Below are 16,878 nucleotides of genomic sequence, written 5' to 3'. Positions count from 1 at the left end.
ACTCTCGTCGTTGCATCGAAAATACGCGCACGAGTTATTTAGCAATCGTCCGATCGAGTCTCCACGAATGTACGAAATTTTGGGAATCGAGAGATAAAAATTGCAGTCGGTGTAACGCAAAGGGATGTAATTTTTTTCTCTTTACGTACATGCGTATTCGGATTCATCGTAATTGCCGAATCGTCGAACTTGACGCAATCGGTGTGTCGGTGGATTCTGGAGCAAAAATATTCCAGCGTAAAATAAACATCCAAATAGACAAATTCGAGCGCGAAAAAGCTTTCTAGGGTAAAAAATTCCAGGATACGATAATCCCGATATAAAATAATTACTTCTTTTCCGTTGGAAGAATATGTTTTCACCCTTTTTACGGAACAAATTTCTACTATTTTTCTTCGGAGCGGTATTATTTTCAATACTGGTTTTCCTCCGTGGTCCCGGTTATAGCTAAGCGAAACTCGGGATTCGTTTGAATTACGCTTTTGCCGTATCAAAGTCGGACATCGATCCCCGTTAGAATAAAAATACAGATTTTTGCGAAGCCCCGACGCGGAGAGTAGGTCGCGGAGGGCGCGAGTTTAGCAAAACAGGGTGCTCCGCCAAGACCATAAAAATTCCGAATTCATAGACCCATGGATATAAAGTACGGGAACAACTTTTTTCCGAGAACGAGCCCGAGCTTTTCTGGCAATATCTGGAGCAGCTTGGTACACGGACACCGAAATCAAAAAAAATTTCTTCGTTTACTCTGCAGCAATGTTTGCGCCTCGACTGGATGTTCCTCGCCATTCGAAACAAAGTTCTTCGCTATACATTTTTATACGACGATTAAAGGAGGAAAACTGGCCGGAAGTAAATCTGGCCGATTCGAGGACAATGCTCGTAAAAGACGGTTTATCGAAAAAAGAAAGAAGACTACGATAAGACGAGAAGAAGAGGTATAGATAAACAAAGAACCTTATTCGCGACAGCTGATCGGACTTAACCGCCGTAGAAATATTATGGGATTCGACTTCGATCAAGAGAAAATAAAAAGGTAATACACGGTATTTCGAAAAAAGACGTAGAAGTAGAAGAAAAGGTATGCCTTTAAGTTCCTGACATCGTTACCCATCGATCTTAATAATGAATATCCACAACCATCGAGATGCACAGAAGCAAAGTAAAAAATCCGATACCTCGATTATCGCGGAATTAAACTGTAGATTTAATTCGCTAGAAATACGAATATTTAATAAAAAAGGTACGCGTTAATTACCGAAGAAAAGTAACGCCGCGAAAGATATTTTGTCGTACACCTTGCGTACAAAAGGTACGATTCGAAACCCTGCGAAAAAATTAATTAATATTCTCTGAGGCAATTTCTCCGCAAAAAATTTAATCTCCCAAAATGTTTTCCGTACTCCATGCGATATCAGGTGGAAGAGGATTCCTGGCCCAATGCTCGAAGATAAGGCACGATTTCGTCGTCTTCCGTTTTTCGCCCCTCGAAAAAGGAGCGAGAGATCTCGCGTGGAAACGAGCGCGAAACTGTTTCCTGAGCGCGGTGGCCGACTCGTCCTCACGGTTCTCGTTAAAAGTTTCCACGGATAGGCTGATTCTTCCGCGGTGGCTCGGATTATTGTTTAATTTCCCTCGTTGGAATCGCTCGAGCCGAAAACGCAATATCGGCTGCACAAACGGGTTAATCGTGCGACAATCCGGCGGACTTTCGACGCGCGAAACTTTACGGCTCGACTCTCTGTTTCTCTCTCGCGTTCGTGCTCGTGTACGCGGGTCTAGCTCAAAGTTCGAGAACGATGTTCGTTCTCGTCCAATGGAGCCTACGAGTTCCCAAGCTCGCTGCGAATTTAATGCCGATTGCCAGAGGTCGGCTGCCCGAGGCGTTTAACCGCGCGAACGTCGTCTACGCTCTTGTCAACGCGACGTTTCGCTTTGCTAATATTTCGCGGCTCCAGCTAAGCGAATTACCTCGTTCACGGATGCCGCCTACGGAACACGGGAATCCGCTTGAAAATCTCGCGAGATTCGCGCCCAATCTCTGCTCAACGATATTTAGTTTAGACCTTCTAGCGATAGAGTTTCCATTTATTTTTCAGAGGCATTCGATGCTTGGGAAACACTTTACACGACGGAGAATGCAAGTGGTAGAAATATTCGTTTCGTTTATAAAAATTAAAAGCGCGAAGAATATCGGAAGATGTACGTATTGTTACTAGCTCGTAGAGAAGAATTGTAATTATGGAACAAGTAACGAGCCATTAATATGTAAAGCCCTCTGGACGTATGCACATTTAGCGAAGTTAAGTATGCATCGGATCTCGACCCAATAATATTTAATTTAGTGTCGATAGAAAGTTATATTTTTCTTTTATCAGGGATATGTAACATTTAGGAAGCACTTCACCCGAGCAGCGAATGAAAGAATCTACTGTTTACCAGACGTGCAATCATCTTACGTGATAAAAAGAAGAAGAAAAATAGAATTAGGTAAATGGTAAGACAAACGAGACGTAAGTGCAGCGAGGCGAGGCGCGGCCAAAGTGCTATTGCATAACCTGAACTCGGAGAATTACTTGAGGCTAAATATAAGAACCAAATAACGTTTAAAAATGGAACGTAATAGGACGACGCGTAATAATTACCGAGGCTGTATTTACAAAGTAATTACCGGGTTCCTGAAAAAATGTCGAATATTTTTACATGCCGCGAACATGGAAGCGAAGGTAATTGGATGCAAATATATGGAAGAAGGAGACTCGAAGCTCGAACGAACGGTAAATAAAGATAGATGTAGTTCGCGTAACGAAAACAAAAAATGTACTCGCGATAAGAATGCGATATTGGTTATTATTATTATGACTCGGTTAATTTAAAAATACATCCGGCGGATTAAGAACAAAGAAACTTCTCGACGGTCTTAAGAGTAAATTGCACAAAAAGGATTTACAAGTTTTTGCAATTACGATGATTTTCTTGTTCAATTTTTTGCGTGTTTTTTGTATTTGCGACGAAACGTAAACACGAAATAAACGAACGAGTGACTGAATTCTGAACAGAGTATTTATTTTCGAAGAAGCCTTCATTTCTGCGTGCGTTCGAAAAGATTAACAATCATTGAAATTGCGCCTCGACGTTAAAAAGTTTAAGAACGATTGGAATTAAGTTTTACTGTGACTTTTCGTGTAAAATCAGCCTCGATAACTCGATCGTACCGATTATTTATCCCTACTCGAGCGATTTCAAAAGCAGAAAGATAATTGATTTGGATCACGAACCTCGAGTACACTCCCATTCAAAAATATCAAGACACCTACTCGTTTCGTATAAAACGTAATTATCGATCGGTTCCATTAATTCCGTGTCATCGTACTATCAAAAGCATATATATTTGAATATTAGTGTCCGCTGTTCGTATAATTAGTTTACCAAGTTATTGCGTTTGACTTATCGAAAACGTATACCGTGTTTATTCCACGCTACGCGTTCGGTGTAGCTTTTTACTAGACAAAGGCCTCGACGTTTTCAATTAAGTTTCTGTTTACATTAATTATCGAACCGAATAGTACACGATAGAATAATTAATAAACACGGAAATTGGTTAAAGCATTCGCGACGAATATCGAACCATGAAAGTTTTATTACAGCGTAGAATATGTTTATTCCTCCTACGGTAACCAACATGGAAATAATTCTAAACGGCTGCAATAATTTCCCAACGCATCTTTACCGTATATTCTAGAATGCCTCGATAATTTTAAAGGAGAGTGCACGCGATTAACCGATTTTAAAAAATTGCAATCACTTCCTGATGGTTTTTCTTTACTTTATACGCTGCAAGCGTTCTAAAATTTATGGAAGGCAGTGCACGCGATTTATTCTATTGTTATTCAAATTATACCTGGTACGTTTTCGTCGAGCAAAGCACAACGCAGGAAAGCACGATCGAAAGCACGAGAGTTCGCGGAAACATTTTGTCTACCGATCGGGACGTATGACGAACGACTACCGAAACTTCTTTCACCTGTCTTGCGGTATTATCTTCTCCCGCGGAAGTTTTCACGACACCTATAAAACAGCCAATCGCCGGAACGTCGTTCCCTGTCGCGTCTTATCGCGACACGGTCGAAGGTGGGACGGCTGTCTTATCTAGCGCAGACAACATATTTTATGCATGCGCAGAACACGCGTGCAGGCACGTTCCGTGCACAGGTGTAGCCTTCCGCGAATCAATGGCAAAATCAACGCAAATGTTACCTGCAGTCATGAATGAGAACAAGACGCCCCTAAACCTCTCCTATTTCCACACGAAGCGACGCCTTCGTGCCTGATTCGGTTCCCTGCGAGGGTTTACGAGAAACTTGATCGTTAAATAAATATTCCGGGTACAGTGAATCGGTCGGAGAAGAAATAAACGCGGGAAAAGAAACAGAGAGGAACGCATCGCGACTTAAATTAGCCACGAAGGCGTATCTCCATCGAAGGAAGGTTTAAAAATTCTATAGGTTTGTCACCGTAATAAGAATCGAACTATACCGAGTAACTTGAAGCAAAAGAATTTATCGAGCGTCCGATAAGAATTTATAAAACTTCGATAAATGAAAGTAGGTAACCGGAAACATGATTGTTTTTAAAATCTCGTGGTCGGGCATCGGTGAAGTTCGTTCTCTTTCTGGGCTGGAAGATTCCTTCGGTATTTACGGTAGCAATCCGCGATATCGATTTCTGTGTCAACATACTAGCACGAGCGACGTTCTTATCGAGAAATACCGCGAGAACGCACGGAATCTTGGAACGATCGGTAATCGTCGAACGAGCGTATAAATCCCTTTTCCGTGGAAGGAACGGGCACACGGGAACGATTACCGAAAATTCGTTTCGTCATAGGATGAGAGCCACGCGGATGTTTACCGTTTCAGTTCGCGATGTCAGAGGTACTTACGCGCATAAGCGTATCCTCACGGCCGTGAAACGGCGCACGGTGCCGTTATAACCGCGATATGCTACGCTTTTTAACGATCAAACGCATCCCATCGACACCGTCGAACGATCCGCTGCGCCCACGTTATGAAAAAGAAAGGAGAGAAAAAGAATAATAAAAAAAGGAAATCGACCGGGGATACGGGAAGCGAGGGACGAAACAAGAACCACACACGGGCGGTACACCTGTTTCCGGCACTTTTTGCTTCTCATTTCGCCACTGCAGGGGCTCAAAGGACATCAACGGAAATTCCATACGCGCGCCGACTATCCGCCGGCAGCCCATCCTTTCGATCGATTTTGCTTCCTTTTTTTCTTTCCTTTTTCCCCCTTTTTTTTATTTCATCGCCAATTTACATCGCGCCCCGCTTCGTTACCGCTCGTTGACCAAAGTTAATGGAATAACCGGGGAATCGGTCGACTCGATTTTTTTCGTTCTCGATCGGTCCACCGGTATTAGCGCACGCCCCGTTTCCCGCTGATAAACGCGCCGCATGCGTGACCGCATCGCGTACGTCGATAGGAGGAGAAAATCCGGGGAAGCTTTATCGCGATCAGGACGACGTTTCTTTCGAGGAAACAACGTTATCGCGAACCGAACGATCGATTCCACGCAGATTGCGACAATAGAGACGGGGGAATTAGAGGGAATTGTACCGCGAATTGTCCGATACTTGCGCGGGGACGAGACGGTCTAGAGACATTTTTTTTCTCCTCTATTTATTTAACGGTTTCGTTTCACCGGATCGATAGAAAGAACAAACACGAGATATACATCGTAGAGCACTCGACTCGACCGATTTCATTTTTTCCTAACCGACGGGGGGAATGTAAATTTTACTTTTTCGAAACACCGGCCAATATCCAATTTAACGAAGTCCCGAACTATACGCGCAACGCTAACCAAACACCCTAACCAAATTAACGACAGGATAACGATCCCCGATGCATTGTTCTCTCCTTACGGAGGGATCCATCGCGACGTTCCGCTCGGCGCGTTATCGAGCTCCGATATCGATTTCAGGTGGCACCCTTTACTCTCTGAATGCGAGAACGGATAATACGCGAATAAGGTGAGCGCAAAGTCTCCCCTCTCTTGATACAAGCAGGGTTAATATACTCGCGAGAACGATGCATGAATTTTGTCACGCATGTTGCCGCAATATTAAACGAGTTATTAACCATATCCCGGTACTCTGCCCCAAAATACCGTAATCTAGGGATTAGAACGTATTATTCCATAATCCACCTTTCGTCTGACAAAGCGGGAGAAATTGCAAACCCTCAAAATCGACAAAGTGGCACCCCTTTGAAGGATAAAATTAAACTCCCGGATTACTTTCGCTCCGTAAAAGGGAATTAACGCGACGAAATAATCTTAAATAGTTCCCGATCAGTTTCCAAACGATCGTGTTCGCAATCTCGTTCCATCGTCAATTCTTATCTAAACGCTCGTCGATTCGTTTCGGAGAATAATCCATTTTTTCACCTCGAGACACAAAGAGCACCTTAAAACCCGCAGCTAACGTCCATTCCCGGTGACAGCGAATTCCCCCGGCTCCGGTGCCGGTCGACGTCTTACTTTATCAAATTTTATGGAATGGAAGGTTCGGTTATTTCTACGTCCGCTGGACACGTTCGGTTCTCGTCCGGGGAATCGGCGAAACAATCTGTAATATATCGAGATCGACAAACGGGAAGGAAACGCGGGATTAAATGAAATCGATGAACGAGAAACGGTCCGGGACTACTTCCACTGCTCTCAATCCTCCTCCTCGCCCTCCTCCTCTCACCCGTTTTCTTTTTCCATTGTCGTCGATGCTCCGCGGCGGTATTCGCCGGTGATATCGCGGTTCCTGCAGGAAGCCGCGGCATCTCCAGAGACGTCGTAGGAAATCTTCATTATCGGTACAGATGGAACGAGAGGGGCTTGGAGGGGGAGAGGAGGGTGGAAAATCCGGGGCAAATGGTCGTCGTTGGACGAGGACGATGACGACGTCGATGCGAGGGCAGGTAGCAGGGAGGCAGGTGCGGAACTTTCGAACCCGGGGGCGCGGGAGAGAAATCGCGTACACGGGTCTTGCATCAGAGCGTAATAAAGGCGATGAGCGTTCTTTCATCAAGGGAAAAAAGTTTTGTCCCGTTTTGCCCCGCGGGAAGTTTCGCGACGCCAAGAAAATCCAGTTTGTCCCCTGGATGAATATGCATGGAAATGGAACCCCCGCGCGCGCGCGGAACGGGAGGGGAGAGCCGGTATATACGGTTCTTAATGCAACTCGCGGGAAGATACGTTCGCCGGAAGTAACGGCGAAAAAATGAAAGAGCCAGACACGGAACGAACGAACCTCTCCCTGAAATTCGAAACGAGAAACTCTGCCCTCCGAGCGAACGAAATTGAGCGAGGCGCAATTTACAATACAAGCGTCATCGAAACGAACTTAACGAGATTTGTAGCCGTGCTCGGAGCAACAGATAGTCGATCGCGTGGAATTTATCAAGCGCGAAGTCTCGTGTGCTCGTCTTTTTAGTTTTATTCAACGTCTTCGTCGCGTTGGGTTTGCACCAGTGTCTGTTTCACGGATGGAGTATCTCGCGAGCAACGGTACCGAAAAACTATCCTTACGGATGTTGCTTGTACGAATTATTTATACCTCGTAACATCCGCCTGACAATTTTTTCCGGAACGTATCATCGATATCGGTTCCCCACCGTCCCGAGAACAGACACTCTCTGTGTATAAAGCAAATCCGTTACCCTAAGAGAAGGGGCGTAATGGAGTCCTCTTTTCGAATCTACCCTCGAATCGAAATTCTATTTTCCACCGTGGAGCGATATTTTCTTCGGGTCAGAACGCGTGGCGTTTCTCGAACGATAGAGCTCCAGAAGACGGAGGATTTCTCCGCAGAATTCGCTGCGTACCTTAATTTAATTTTTATTCGCGCGAATTGCCGCGCCCGGATAATCCACAGGGAAATACGCGGCCGGGTTTTCCTCCTCGCGTGCCTTTTATTTCGCGCGCAACGGGTTCGTTTTCGTTGGTATTCTTTCAGTTTCGGTGCACGAGCACCAGTCCGCGTACACGTGTTGTTCACATCCACGAACACAGAGCCCTGTAGAACCCGAAAGCATCGTGTTCGCGGCGTTCGCACGAACGCATCGACGTTTCCGGCGTAATAGAAATCTTCCGGCACAAATTTTCTCCGCGGGTCTCGACGCATCGAATTTCCATTGCTCTCGAGATAATCCGACAAACTTCGATCGAATTTTACCTTCCAAGAATTGATTTTTCAAAGTGAACCGACCCCGTTTACTTCGTATACGCGAATTACTTTCGTAAGAGGGTATCCTTGTCGATGAGAAAATACGTCTTTGGGATTTTACAAAGTGAGAAGTATTTAAAGCACGGGAATAAACGTTGCACGGCCATTTGTACATATGTCGAGGAGTTACGTGATTCTTTTCGCGGCGAAATATGTAATAATTTTAACAGGGGTTGCCTGTTGTTGTAAGAAAAAAGTGGCCTCGGCATCGCCAAGGCATCGAATCGAAAAATCGAGATACTCGTTGCGATGAATTTCAATAAAACGTGGCACGGGAATATTTTTAAGACTTCGATGCGCACGAAAATGAAAGAGAATTCTTCCAAACGCTGGATTAAAATATCCTCTTGAATTATCGTTAACGCGAGCGGAGATACGTATGAAATTTTCAAATTTTCAATAATACTCACGATGGACACAACTTTTCAACGCTCTTGGGAAACCGAATTGGAAAAAGCGAACAATTATTCGTTAAATTTTAACGAAATCTCTCAGGGGCGTATTTGTGCGATACCGTGCCAAATTCAATTTTTTCGAAGCATCGGACACGAATACGCTCTTAAATTACCATTAACACGGGAACGAGATACATTTGAAATTTCCAACTTTCAATAACGACCGACGGAAGTAAAATATGAACGTCATTATTACGAGAGCTCCGAGCGTAATACGTAAAACGAACGTAACGAGGCTATCCTATTACCGGAATCATATTAAACGGGTGGTTGTAACAATACTGGGAATAGATTTTCCTCGCTACCGGATCCAAAGCATTAGACGATCGTCCATTCGCACCGCTAATGCCCACTCGATGATTTATGAATTACAATCATTGTAATTCACATCGGTTACTATTATTCCATTCACCGCTTCGTTAACACCCAGCTCGCCGGTGTGATAAATTAATGAACGCGCGGGAGGTACGGTTCGGGGATCAAAACGCGACTGTCAAAACTGTCGCGCCGGTTACATTATAAATCATGCGACGGTGGCTCGTACGTCGCGCTGTAAACGGGGATGAAAATGAAAATTATTGTAACCGTTGATCGACGCGCGGATCGAGGATCACGGAGCGGGCGGGGGTATTCGTTCGTTGAAACCGAGCACCGTTCGAAAACGCGTTATTGCGACGCGAGTGGCTATCTAACGTGGAAATAATTAGAACTCAAAACCTATTAAATTTCGCGCAGCGTTTAACGACTCTTCGAAACGAGCTCCACGATTCCGAACATTTTCGAACTTCGTTGCGATCCGATGAACGCGCGAAAACGGGGAACGATGTTAAAGCCAATGAATGCGATAAAGCTCATTCTCGAACGGGATTAACGGGCCCTCTCCACCCTTCGTTATGCATATGCATGCATCTGTTTGCCATCGAAAATATTTAATCATCGAGTTTATTCCGTTCGCCGCGCGAACGAGACACCCGCCGCCGGGAATATCGATTTAAATATCGTCGTTTCCAGAAATACGTTACGACCGATTCCAGGTGTCGCGGTCGTAAAATCGAACTCGTCACTGCATTATTGCATCTATTTGCGTGAAATTCATTAGCCCGGTTAATAAATCGTCCACACCCCCCGAGCCGCGTTATTTCTAATCGCTGGTATAGAACCGATCCCTCTGTTTGAATTGCGCGCCGCGCGAACCGACCGTTTCGAAACGTTGTTAACGGTACACATTGACGACGCGCGATGGCTAATTTTATCGATTTATCCGCGCAGAATCCGAATATCGAATTCCGGGAAATTGCAGAGGTTCGTTTAATTCGAGTGGAAGTTATACGGTAACGAACTGCGAGAAAATTATCTACGATTATCGGGCCACGCGGTGTTGAAATTAGGCACGAACCTGGTATTAATGGAAATAAGAACTGGTTAATACTCGTGTATTATCGTATCATTTTTTTTCCTTTGCTTTTTTTCCAATAATACGGGTATATTTCTCGCTCGTATTTTTAACACAATCTTCGCGCGATAAAAGTTTTATTATTCGTTCGAACGAATCAAATTTATCCACATTTGTATTTCTTCCGATCGAAACCGAGCTTTTGGATAAATTCGAAACAAACGCATCTATATTCGGTATAAAAGTCTGTAAAACGAATTTCGTCGCGCGAAGGTTCTAGTGGGGTAACCGAGGACGAAGTAGCATAAACTTAGTCACGATCAAGTTCCTAGTCACGATCGAGAGCTTTCGACGCTACTCGATTGCTCTCGTGGCAAGAAACAACGGAGACTCGTGGATTATCTCCGATGAAATATCAGCCGTAAAAATTGCTCTCCCAAAGAACGACGAATCTCGAAATTCAACGAGACGCGGAACCAAGTGGACAGCGATATATCCCGAATGGAGATCGTATCCCATTTTGGATGCCAATTATATTTCTTTTACCCGTCCAAGATCAAAATCTCTTCGCAACTCTTCGATCGAATTGTATTCTCGTTCAATTGTCCCTGCACATTGCATTTTGATATTTTTTTCTTATTACCCGCTAATTACTCGAATGTTACGTTCAACACTAGAGTCATTCTTCCCGCTGGAATTTAATCACAATTCAAACACGGATTCTTTTTTAAACACAGACAGCTTAGATTTCGATAGATTCGACCCTTCGGATTCTGATTTCCGACGGCGCGTTTTCCTTTCTTTTCCACCCGCAATCTCCGTGAGAAAATGAAGGACTGGTATCTCGCCACGCGGTTCGAACGAGCAAACTTTTCCATTCCGTGGCGTTGATCCGCGATCGCGAGGACCTCTCAGTCGCAGGATATTAAAAGTAGATTAAGATCTCGAGCTTCCGACCTTAGATTCGATTCTCTACCGCCCACGGGTGGCGAATTACCCGATCGTTCTCGAAGATGGACACCGTGTTTCTGCGCGAGAGATCGCACCGCGATCGAGGTCCATCGATACCGAAGAAAGAGATTCTCCGGAAGTTTCATCAAAAGGAAAGAAACGAACGAGTTTCCTCTGTGTGTTCGTCGGTCGGGTGCCGTGGAATTCGAAACGAATAGTAATATATTTTTTCATCGAACCCCTTTGTACGAAGTTTCAAATTACGGAGAAACTTTTGTAATTTATCAGAGACATCGAAATCTATACGATTCCCTTTCTGGGCAATTAAAACGAGGGAATAAATAATTTTCAATGGCAACCGTTATTCGAGTTTCTCCATGAATATTTATGGATACGGAATTTTCGGAAGTCTCGAGGAAAGATTCGTTGTCGATCGAAGAATTAATCCTCTGGAAGTTGCAGATTGCCGGTTTAATAGGAAGTTCCGTGTATCGGTGAGACGAATGAGATCTCTAAGATAACAGGATGAGCCTGTCCTCTGTACACGATTCATCGGTTTTGAAATTCGAACCGCGCGACCCGAGACGCGATCGCCTGGCGACTGGAGATAAGGGAAGGTTTGGGAAATTCTTTTGGAATATTTCAACGTTCCCGAAATTTATTCATTCCGGGCTATATTTTTCGGGTTCTCGGGGCGACGTCTCGGTTGGATCGATACCGCTTATAAATTTGCGGTTTCGTTGGTGCAAAATTACCACCAGAGGTTCGTACTGGTATCGAGTTAATAAAAGCAACGGTGCGTGTTCGAACGACGATTCATTGTTCGTTGGTGCTATTAGCCGGACAACGAAGTCGATGGAAGCTGTTGCGATGGACGAAGAGCGAAGAAATACGTACTTTCGTCAAAAAATGTATTTAGGTGTCTGAGATAAGTATAGAGTATCTCGAACGAAGAAGATCACCTAAATATCTGCTTAATTTATATATAAAACATTTATGATATAATTTTAGTAGCCCCGAAGGAGGAACACCGTGAGAGAACATTTTTTCAAAGGTTTTCAAAGACACTATTTTTTACCAGATGTATTATTTTTCATCGTGTTTCTTTTATATTTTTGTCGATGTTCAAGGTGACCCGGAAGTCACAATTCACGCGTATGATAGTGTCTCAGCTTACCATCTTAGTTTTCCAAGTCCTCGATGCGCGTCGGGACGCGGCACGGCGCGGTTTTCGAAAAGCCGCGTCTCCCGAGATGTAGCACGAAAGTCAGTCTCGTTTTGGAAACTTCGATTCTCCGTTTACCTGTTTGCGACTTTTGCTCGTCGCCGGGGAAACGGCTCGGAAGTTTTAATTGCCTTCCCGAGGTTTTCGCCTGCCGAGCAGCGGAAAAGCGAGAATTAAATTGTTTCGCGATCGAGATTTCGATACCAGGCGGTTGGTCGTCATCCCGGCGTTCCCGTTTAAAGAGGCATTCTAGTCTCGACACGGAGAAACTACGGTATCTTTTGGAATTTTATAACACGAAAACTGTTTAAGATATTAGTTTCGAAACTTTGCCGCCGTCGTCGGTGCCGCGTTCGCTTCGTTTACGTTTCTAGACGGAATATACTATTATGGCCCTCTTACCCCACAGCGCGCAAAAGTAAAGTGTTAAAATTATTCACAGCGAAGGGAGAGAAACTAGCGTACGATAAACGAAGAGAACGATCTTCACGATTAATAGGAAGCTTTGCCTATGGGTATCTTATCGATTTGCACGAATTGTTTCGCGATACGCGACTTTCTGATCTTTTCGCGATCGATTTTCCAACGTATTCCAAAAATTGTTTATCCGTAACGTCGACGTCTTTATCGTAAAATTTCGCTTTAAATGAATCTCGAACAGCTTCACCGTTACCACGGCGGCGTGCCTCCGAAGCGCGTCTACTTTCGTTATTTTTACGAATTTCGATAAAATACCTCAGGAGTATATTTTCGAGATCCGAATCTACTCGTAAAGTGCGAAACAAAAGAAATCGACTTTTCCAAAGTGCTAAACTGGAACACCTCCTCGAATCGTGCACGTTTCAACGGTGTTAGCGTTCGTTCCGTTGGAAGTGGGGCGAATCGTTCGGAACGGAACCGGAGGAAAATCGAAGATCGAGTTTAAAAACTCGGCGGGCGGACCCTTCTGCGGTGGTATTAGGGGAAAAATCAACGACTGCGTCGGCGGACCGAGCCTCGTTCGCGGCAATTTGTTTCACTTTGCGGGCGGACTTCCACCCTCGTTCAACTTCCGCCGCCCTTTCGATGCTCGTTTAATCTTTGCGACCCAGCTCGGATCCCGCCATTAGTTCCACGTAGTCCCTCCGCAGCCGTTTCTTCGGGTCGCGTTTCTCTTACATCGATACAGACTTTTTGGAGAACTTTGTCCGTGATCCGACGGAAATACTTTTCGTCGACACAACTTTCAGGGTACTCTTCCTGTTTTGCGGCGAGTGTTACGGATACGGAATCGGTGTTTTCATTCGCGACGCTCTCGCGAATAATCGTTCGCGAAGTAAGCGACGGTGATTATTTCGCGCTCCTAGTACGGTAAGTTTTTGCAACGATTAATACCAGAATTCCGCTATCGGCGATTGGGAAATTAAAGGAAATACGTAGGGGAAATTTTTTATTTCTCTGTACCGAGCTAAAATTCGCCAGATCCATCCTCCACATTTTATGCAAATAGCGTTGCGAGTACGGTAACCCGACAGCGAGAATACCTCTACTCGAACCGTGCATACATTTATTAATACACTTACCATCGTAAAAGGTAGAAACGCATTCACTTCGAGCGAAGCGAACGTTTCGTACGTTTCGATCTAATATTTAAGCGGGAACGGCGAATAAGTACGAAACGGAAAATGTTTCCATTCATCCGTGCCTGGATTTTTCGAAGGACCTTTATTGGCAATATCGATAGATCGATAACTATTCGCTGGAACTACGTAAACGGGGAATGAGATCGAGTTCCGCGACACTGGGATTTGTCAATAAATAATCCCGTTGCCTCGCGGACTCGCTAAAAATGCACGGGCACACCAGGGGGACGAGGGTGGCGATTGTCGTGGATGAAAAACGGGTTTCTGATGTAAACGTATAGATGTTCCGCGGGGTGAAACGATTCTTATGATCTACGAGTAATATCCCAAAGTGGAGTCCGTTCTCGTTTCTCGTCAGTTCGTGCAAACCTTACAGAAATACTTGCTGGCCAAACTTTCTAGCGTACGTTTCGAAATCTTGGACAAACAGGAACCCACGCACTTACGTGTTCTCGCGGAGGAGCACTTTCAACCATTATCACCTTAAAGATCCGACCGAAGTATATACAAGTATATACATGTATCGTAGACAACATGGTGATATCTATAAGAAGCTTTGCCACATTGCGCGATAAGATCGAAACAGTACGCGGATGTAATTATTCGATCTATGTATCGTGCGCAGTTGGGAAGATGACTTCCGGAAGGAGTCATAGATCGTAGCGAGTCAGACGTTCTAATCGATAACTCGGATCGTATTCCCCTTAACTCGGGGCCCGATGTACTGTAGGAAGCTGGAAAGATATCACCTAACAAAAATTGCAAATCGTATCGGATCGGAGGTTTTCTATTTACACGTGGTACTATGTTCCCCTTGATCTAAAAATCGTCTTCTCGGCTCCCCGGTTATATCTATCTGTCTAAACTTTCAAACGTTGCGATCAAGTGGCAAGCTTCTCGGTAAAAATTCGAGGGAGAAACCCCTAACCGTAATTCAATATTTTATCGTCATCGAGTCGTCCCGTGTAAATATATTGAATTCTCCGTTCCAATAACGCGAGAAAATTCTCTCCTCGCCGATATCCGCGGGAATTCCAATGCGCGGAACCAAACACGTCGCGTATTAGCTGCCACTGCTGCGCATCCCCCGTGTTCCCGGAAACGGGGCATAATAGGACGTCGAAACGAGTCGCAACTGGACGTTTAATCAAATAATAATTGCGCTGCATAGGGTCGGCGTTACGCGCGCACCGTGAAATCCCATTTTGCTCTGTTTGCGCATACGGGTGCGCTTTAAAGCAGGGGTCGGCAAACTGTGGCTCACGGGTCAGATACGACTAGGTAAGAATGATTTTTAAATGAATTTCATGACGAAATCATGACATCGCCTCGCTATCCATAAAGCTGAATTAAATCTCGACACAGCTCGTTCGCGTACTGCGACGAGAGCACTCGCTCGGATTAATTTCAATATTTACCTATCCGCGCGAAAAGACACTTCCAAGTGGTGAAATACGCGAGGGTGAAATATCTAACCGATTTTGACGATGGAGAATACTAACTTTGAACTCCAACGGCAAACGATAATTTAATTTTCGTTCGTTTCGATCCGTTTTACTTTTAATCGAGAGATCAGATCGAATTAAAGTAAAAATAAAACGAGGAACAACCCCTATACCGGCACGGACGCTACAATACCGAACCAATAAAGTAGTTCTTCCGTTACTGTTGCCAAACGACACGGGTTATCTACAACCAGGTAGCACTGGCGTGTATTTTACTTTGCTCGACCCAACAATTCACTCGAGAAGTTGTAGGTAGACACGCGAGTCTCTTCTATGCTGTTACAGGCACACTGGTTAAAAACGTCTCGTAACTGCGAAACTAACGATATTGGGACTCACGTGTTTGCTCAGACGTTTCTCTACACTTTAACGAGTATTACGTGTCCTTTAAATTTGATCTCGATCTTTCAGAGCAACCGGTACAAAAACGTCCGAGTCGTTCGCGTCCTACACGCTGTAAGACCTTGTCCAGTCCCGAGTGAATATCACGGAAACCGAGCTCGCTATTTTACTCGATGGTAAACGATCGAGTGGCCGTTGCTCGCGAAAATGTCAACGGATTCCTGTCGTTCGAAGAAAAAATATAGTTCGCCGGAACTGTAACGTATTTATGGGATGTTCGGACACCGGTACACGCCAAGACGGGACAGGCGTGACAGCTCCGATGAAAATTACACTCGCAAGGTTGGCCGTGGATCGATAAGTCGTAAACCGAGGAGCAACCGAGTTGCAGTTCCACGTGTAATCACGTGTTCCGCGAGGCTCGCGAGGCTCGCGAGCGGAAAGACAGCCGTCGTGTCGTAGTTTCGGTCGAAGTCGACGCACGAAATCGGCCGAATGCGCTTTCGTTCCACGTGGCTTGATCGATTTCCCGTCCGTTTCTCCGCCCGTAATTTATTTAAACTCCAGACTCGATCGCGTTCCCAACCGCTACCCGAGCAAACCGGCAATTAGCGCGAGCGGTATTTCGGTGTTCGTGCGAGGGATCTTGATATCGGAAGCCACGAAGGAAATTCGCCCCTCCGCGCGATACTTTGCATTGTTAATCGTTATCTCGCGGCTGAAACTGTCGCGCCGAACCGAGCCAGTCTTTCTCAACGCGCGAGAGAATTGTCCAGGACACGCGGATTCCACCGCGGGACACCGATATTGCTTAATTTTCTCGACAATTTACGCCCTCTACGGTTTTCTTCCGCGGACCGACACGACTGGAATCCAAAGCGACGAGACTCCAATTTTTACACTTTTCTAGGGCTTCCACCGTTACGGGTGAACGAAACGAACGATTTCCTCTAAACTTTGTTTCTTAAATGGAACCTTTCGAGAATATTCCACATTGAAACTCGAAAAATTAGTGGAGATATAATATGCGAGGAAACAGAGACCTCTACCGTGGAAAAGTGTTGCAACGAGCGGGCGTTTACCCG

This window comes from Ptiloglossa arizonensis, chromosome 7, assembly GCF_051014685.1.
Source record: "Ptiloglossa arizonensis isolate GNS036 chromosome 7, iyPtiAriz1_principal, whole genome shotgun sequence".
Lineage (NCBI taxonomy): Eukaryota > Metazoa > Arthropoda > Insecta > Hymenoptera > Colletidae > Ptiloglossa > Ptiloglossa arizonensis.
This window is presented reverse-complemented; position numbering follows the sequence as displayed.